This window comes from Humulus lupulus, chromosome X (assembly GCF_963169125.1).
Source record: "Humulus lupulus chromosome X, drHumLupu1.1, whole genome shotgun sequence".
NCBI classification, from domain to species: Eukaryota; Viridiplantae; Streptophyta; class Magnoliopsida; order Rosales; family Cannabaceae; genus Humulus; species Humulus lupulus.
Window position 1 is genome coordinate 82,845,749 of NC_084802.1, and position 7,580 is coordinate 82,853,328.

The 7,580-nt window shown below is 33.0% G+C and overlaps 1 long non-coding RNA gene across 2 annotated transcripts; it reads left to right on the plus strand.

Moving 5' to 3' along the window:
• The first annotated feature begins 488 nt into the window (after positions 1–488).
• Positions 489–6,574, plus strand: LOC133803795 (uncharacterized). Of its 2 annotated transcripts, none has more exons than XR_009878155.1 (3): positions 489–573; positions 6,051–6,155; positions 6,315–6,574. It is a non-coding gene; the product is annotated as an uncharacterized LOC133803795 (long non-coding RNA). The 2 variants fall into 2 exon arrangements; XR_009878156.1 differs by lacking the exon at positions 489–573 and adding an exon at positions 5,363–5,391.
• Positions 6,575–7,580: the final 1,006 nt, after the last annotated feature.

Consider the following 7,580-nt stretch of genomic DNA (forward strand, 5'->3'; position numbering starts at 1 on the left):
AAGATTACCTTAAAAGTAAATTATTATTTCTATCATCAGTTTGTTCAGTACCAGTTTTTTGACTCCAGTTACTTGTTTAGAACTGATTTTTTAAAATCTCTTTTCTAGGTTGCAATGCAGACATTCACGTGATTGTAAAAATTGAAAGTGCAGACTCTATCCCAAATCTTCATTCAATTATTCCTGCATCTGATGGGGTTAGTTCCAGTGTCTCTTTGTGAATCAGTGGTCACTTATTTAGTCATAGATTATATCTTAAGTTCCAGTGACATTATTTTGGACCTTTATAGTCTGTTTAATAAAGTATGTAATTGTCTGTTCAATGATCCTCCCCCCTCCAAAAAAAATAGAACTCTGAATGAATAAAGTCTGTCTAGTCAACTTATTTGGTTTAAGTGTGAAAGTGTATCTGTTAGTATTTTTTTATTTTATTTTTATCAATGCTTTATTTGTGCTATTTATTTTCTCTTATAGCTTGGTGGAGGTTATCTATTTGGGTTGCCTTTGGGGTTCGTTGCTGATTTTATTGGTGCAACAATTGGTGCTACAGCTGCATTTATTCTTGGTAGAACAGTGAGTATTGTAGACCATAGTTTTCTTTAAGGATAATTATTTTTTTACTTTTCTTTAACTAATAAAGTCGGTGGCCAATTGGAACTCTTGTTCCTACGTATTATACATTCCTAGTCTGTATTTTCTAGTCTCCAAATATTGTAGAGTTATTAGGCGGAGAGCCTAGTTAAGAAATAATAATAATGTAGGAAGAGGGGCTATTAAATGTGTGCGCCCTTAAAGAAAATAGTGTAATAAAGTTGTGATATATCTTATAGGGTGCTCAAATTTTGGCCCAGCCTGAAGAACCTGTCCAATTCAAGAAAAAAATGTACTAAATAACAGGGCCGAAGAGCTGTGCCACCTTTTAAGCCTAGAAACCCAAAGCTTGGCTTGGTAATAGGCCCTGAGTTTTAGTAACCTATTGGGTCGAACCAACGCATGAGAATTATTTATTTTATATGGTTTTTACAATGTATAAATAAAATTCTAGCCTTTATAATGTTAGAAGAGGTATATTCAATGGAGTATATCAAAAACATGTATGTGACAGTTTTTTTTATTAATTGAATATGTTTGGATATTAATTTCATTGATTCCTTTAATTATCATTGAGCTCTGAAATTCATTATATGTTTTTATACCAATATGTTTCTTGATTTTGCTTTAGGAATTGGATGAAGCTGCAGTGCAAAATGTATTCCTGAAGTCCCTTGATAATTATATAAAGTGGTGCAACTACTTGTGCATTCAGCCTGTTTGGAACAAGTATGCGTCTCCATTTTTTTTCTATATTATTCATATGATGCTACTCAACTTTATGTTATATGTTTATTTGGATTAAGGTGATTGACACTTGTAAAATATTTTGATGGACCTAGGGAAAATAACTGTAGTCATTGTCCTCCTCTCCTTCTCTCCTCTGATTTCTCATTTTCCCTTTTTATGTAGAATTAATGATGCTTTTTTGGGCATATTTTATTTGCTTTAGTTTGTTTTGAATATATTCTTCGTTTTAAATTTGTATTTTAAGTTTCTCTAGGTTTGAGTATGTTTTCTTGGCTTTGAGTTTAAATATAATAACCACAAGTATGTTTGTCAAGTTTGGCTTTATTTTTTCTTGTTTTCATGTTTTCTAAGCAGTTATTAGTTGTTGTTTAGTACGGTAAAAGACTGCTGGTCTATTTATTAGGCTCATGGGTGGAAATGCAGCTCCAAAACCTTTATTTATTGTCCCTATATTCTTTTCTCACTGAATATGGTAGCTTCAGCTCTAACTTGTGAGTTTATGTAGCAAATGTTTCACCTTTTCCTTCCTCAAGCCAATTATTGGCTTTTGGCCTTTATCAATAGTTTCAGTTTGCATCTATTTTTTTAATCTTCTTCTCATGTATTCCTTTGAAGACATAATTAAGACTAGTATGTTATATTACCAAAGTGCTTTCTCCCCTTAGGAAGTGTTTGATAAAGACCTCTTGAAGACAGATGACAAAATGGGACATGCACAACTCAACCTTCAACCACTTGTCTCTGCTGCTAGACTCAGGCAGATTCTGCAGAACTTCAATGGCAAGACGGTGTTAAGGAAGGTTGTCCCAGATAGTGACAACTGTTTATAGAGTGATAGTAGAAAGACTATATTTTTTGTTACTTTTAAAAGTTGTTATATTAATGAATAATCGTTAACTTATTATACTCTGCATATGGCTTTATTTATAGAGTGATAGTAGAAAGACTATCATTTTTTTTTTTACTTTCATTCATATATTTTTTCTTTGTTTTAAATAAGACTACATGCTAACATATTCTTGTGCAATAGTGACAGCTTATATGGTCTTCACCATTATCAGAAAAATTAAGTTGCCTATTTTATATGGTCTCTTTTGTTATTTTTGTTCCCTCTTGAGAAAATTAGTTCTTGCTTAATTAACAACGAAAGAAGGCACTGGACGAAGAGTCTCGGAAACAGCAGGTACTTTCTTGGAGTATTTTTGTTTTAACGGCTGTTTAGTTTTTAGAAAAGAATGAAAAACTAACCAAATTAATATAATTCTGTGTTTTCACTGTTTACAATTATGTGTTTTCACTATTTCTCTTACTCTCTAGTTGTTCTTTCCCCTTCAATTGCTGAAAAAAATGATGAATGTCGTAGTAGAAGCTCTGTGATAGTGTGATTTTAATTTGGATTTGGAACAGTTTTTCTTATCTGCTTTTATTTCCATTGTCTTGGAGGATAACTGAATGTTCTGTGAAGCTAATGTTGAGTGCATTGGTGTTATGAATGGGAGTTACAAAATAGAGTTGCTGAACTAGAAAAGAGTAATTGCAAACTAGCGATTCTCAATGCTCGGAGAGATGCCACAAAAGTGGCAGGCTTTCCTGTCTTAAATTTAGGGAGCAAGCATGCTAGTAGTGACAAAGTCAGAGATAAAGTAAAAGATATACAAGATATGGAGACTGCTCTTAAAGAATTAATGGTAGTGTAAATACCTTTCTTTCGAACACTTACCTTTGTAACTGATTTGAGTTCTACAGGATCAAGCTTCTTGCCGGCTTAAAGAAATAAAAGGTCTTCATGAAGAGAGAGTACATATATTGCAGCAGTTATCTAACTTGCAGGTCACTTTAATGTATAACTAGTCTTTTGTGTGTGCTGGTTTTATTACTTTAAAATATCATTTCACTAATGCTAACTCTTCTCGCAAATGGATAGAGCAAATTGAAGAATGTAGCATGTATTTCCTCTTCCCAAGTCTACCTCTTAGTGAGAGATCAAATTGAAAAATCAAAATCTGAAGTTATTGAGTATCAAGCTTCGTATGTGAAACTTCAGGTTGCAACTGGTCGGTAGTTTATTTATGCCTTTTATCTGCCATTTTTTGCTAAGATGTCATTCTGATGCTAAAGTTAATGTTGTCATTGGAGATTTTAGGCTGAGAAGGATATTCTTGTCTTAAAGGAAAGGGAACTCAGTGTTAAAAGTGATGTCATTGATTTCCTTCGAAGATCTGGTGCAATTGAGATTCATTGGTCAGGCTGTTGAGATATAGAAATTGCAAACCATGGTATGTATTATGTTTTCAGATTTGTATCTTTTAGATGGTCACTAGGTGGAGATTGGCCATCACTATTAATCTTTGGTTAATTTTATAAATGTCATGTCACATTAAATTTATCCTTCTTAGTTCTAAGCAATGGAAACTGGTTCTATGTTTTTATATTCATTGATTCTTTTCAGTTGTGCAAAAAATCTGCCAAGTCTATGATGTTCTTTAAAACATCATCATATAGATCATTTAAAACTCCATGTATAGGGATAGAAAGAGTAAATAATGAAATGAAGAATTCTACCCAAGAGAAGGATGTGATTTATAATAATGAAACAGAACAAGCTAAGTGGAGCTCTTATTTGCGGTAGTGTATGTTAGTCATGTGCCTTTAATTGGATTGCTAGTTCAATATAGTGAATATTCAATGCTTTCCCCTCAATCTAAGTTCCAGCTTATGTGCATGTGTGGTTTATTACTTGACACTAGCCATATATATATATAAATATATGTAAATGGTAATTTTCTTCCTGCTGAAGTTTTGTGTGTCAAGAATTTAAGATAGTCTTTTCTTTTGTCAATTGTGATTATCTGGCTTAGTGCACGTAACAAATTGATCTTTGATTTAAGCAAATTTACCTGCTCTGCTTTTTTACTCTGGAAAAGGTGAAGTCCTGGAACAAATCACCATCATTATCATCTTTATCTTCTTGGATTTGCATTTATTGTGCCATTAGATATGAAACACGCATTTTATTGATTTTTCCTCTTTTTTATTTCTATTTAATATGATAAACATTTCGAAGTCTATACTTACTTTACATTTATTGAGAATGATATATTTGTTATCTTGATACATTTCACAAGCCTTGTTTTAAGTTGCATGTTTTGTTGCTTCAGTCGTTGTTTTGGCAAAAGTGACATGTTTTATGTTATATTTTGGGGCATGTTATTGTTCAGTTGAAGGTGAAAGGGTTTGAAATACAAAGAGAATTCCCATTACTAATGGAATAGTAGTCTAATTTGTAATTAAGGCCTTTATATTGCTTCATAATTTACTGTCATATGGGAACAACAACAAAAGGCTGAAAGATTTCATAATTTGTAATTTACTGTCGTAAGATTTTCTGGTTATGTTATGCTTCAATGAACTTTGATTTATAATATAATGGAAGAACTTTATTAGAGGCTGAAATCAGACACAAGATGATCTGAAACTCATTTGATAAACTAAAGTTAATACATGATTTTTCTGCTTCTTTGGCAAAATTATAGACACCATTTTATTATTTTTTCCAATTCGAAATGTTGACTTTATAGATAATAGAATTGAATCTTAGGGTGACTTGTGATGAACAAGTTGCTTGAAACTGATCTACAAGAGCTGTTGCTGTTCTTTTACTTTTAGCTGTTGCTCTTCTTTGTGTGTACGAACTTTGTGTTGTGTATGTTACAGCTGGTTCAGCAATTACCTTAGCAATTAACCTGCTCTTTATATGTAGAATGGTGTTTAATGGTACATGCAGTTCTCTTGTCTGAAGTTTTGGTCATTTGTTTCTATGTTTTCTGCCTTTCCAATAGCAATTGAATCTATTATGTGCAAGATTTATAGTTTGCCACCTATTATGTGCCACAGAAAATCTATTTCTTATTGCAAAGTTTTAATATTGATATTTCTTTCCATGCTTATTTTTGCATGACTAGAGCTAATTTTCAGATTAAGCATGCCCAGCATCTTACACCTGGGATTGCAGACCGGTTTAGTGAACTAGGGATTATTGCTTCAGTACAGGTTCATCACAGCTCTCTGTTGCACTCTAGTAACATACTGTAACATTTAAGGTTGAGTTTTGAATTAAATGTTGGTTTCTGTGTGTGATACTAGATATGCATTTTTTTTTAAGAAACTACATAATTTAACAATGAAGTGTAGATAATCACTACAACAAAGTGAAGTAATTGTCACTTAAGGTTCTTATTTTAATACTTTTCCATAAACCTTGTGTAGAATTTGGAAATATCTTGTCTTGAAAAGAATTTGGATATGAGACTCGGTGTAGTCACCAAAGAAGATAAACCTGGTCTAACTGTAAGTCTTCTATATATCATATTAACTGAAAATCTAGCTTTCTAGAGACTACAGAGATATTGATTATTGCTAAATTATTCATGCTATATTATAGGAAGATGACATGCTATTTAACTGAAACTAATCTAGATTTCTGATGAACACTTAGAATCTTGTGCAACTGGGATATCTAACTGAAACTAATCTAGATTTCTGATGTTTTGACAATACTAATTAACTAAAAGCTTCTGCAACAATACCTGCTAGGCTGTGTGTTTTGCTTTAATGGGCATTGAGTGTGGTAAATACTGTTCTTTTCCTGTGTACTGTGTTATGTTTGTTTCTTGCCACGTTAATGCTCTTGTCTCTTATCATTTGCCCAGGGTTGTTGAGATCATTTGCACTTTGGTCAGGAAATTATCTCCTAATCCTAATAGTGCTGCTATAATGGCCATGGGTGTTAACATCTTGGCAAAGAGATTGAAATGGTAAGCTAATCATAGTTGAGTTGCTCATTTTAGTTAGAAACTTTATGAAGTTAAGAATAAGTTTTATACAACAATGCTTATGGTTTAAGACAATTAAAAAAAAAAATTGCACTCTATATGTTTTATATATTTCTCTAAAATGGCTGGATCCTTTTTCAGATTGGGGTTCTTGATTGAGTTTCTATCCCATGCTGCCATTGTTGGGTTCATGGGAGGAGCTGCCATTACAATTGCCCTTCAGCAGCTCAAAGGATTGCTTGGCATAAAAAAGAATTTCACAAAGAAGACAGATATTGTCTCTGTTTTGCGCACAGTGTTTAATTCAACCCACCATGTTGTAATATGATTTCTTAAGCCTAGACTAGTAGACTAAATATTGTAATTACATTTGAGTAATTAATAAAAATCTATTTATGTTACCTTATTTGGCTTCAACTTTCATATTTGTGTTTCCTAGTTTTGTGCAAGTAAAAAAAGATTATGTTTCTCTAAGCTAATATAACACATGTGTTATACTAAAGTGTAGTATAACACAAATAATGTGTTATACTAAAGTGTAGTATAACACAAAAAATGTGTTATACTAAAGTGTAGTATAACACAAAAAATGTTTTATACTAAAGTGTTATACTACACTTTAGTATAACACAAAAAAAGTTATACTAAAGTGTAGTATAACACGAAAAAAGTGTTATATAATCGACTATAAATAACATAATTCAACACTTATCTATATATTAAAATAACACAGAAATTGTGTTATCGTTGACAGTACAATAACACATCTGTATAACACTGATAAAGTGTTATGTAAAGTACCCTGACCTACGATAACATAGTCGGTCTTAACGCATCAGAAAGTGTTATCGTATGTTTTGATAACACATTTTCGGTGTTATTAAAAGCATTTTTTCTTGTAGTGAGATGTCCAGAGCGGGGTATAGAGTTAGTGGTTGGTCGGTTAGCCAACATCACTCTTCAGTCTACACTCCTTGAGAGAATCAAGGAGGCGCAGGGGAAAGATTCCCAGTTGAGAGGTCACATGGAGAACGTTTTAGTCGGAGCGGCTAAGGACTTTTCAATCTCGGAGATGGGGTTACTGAAGTACAAGGGTCGAATTTGTGTTTCGATGGATTCTGATATCTAGCGAGAGATCTTGGATGAATCGCATACTACTCCCTATTCCTTACATTCGGGTATGACGAAGATATACCAAGACTTGAGAGCTTTGTATTGGTGGTCGGGCATGAAGAGGGATATGGTGGATTATGTGTCTAAGTGCTTAACGTGGCAGCAGGTTAAGGCTAAACATCAGAGGCCAGCAGGGTTATTGCAGCCTCTGGGGATTCCAGAGTTGAAGTGGGAAGATATCACCATGGATTTCTTAGTTGGCTTGCCAAAGACTGTGGGACAATATGACTCGGT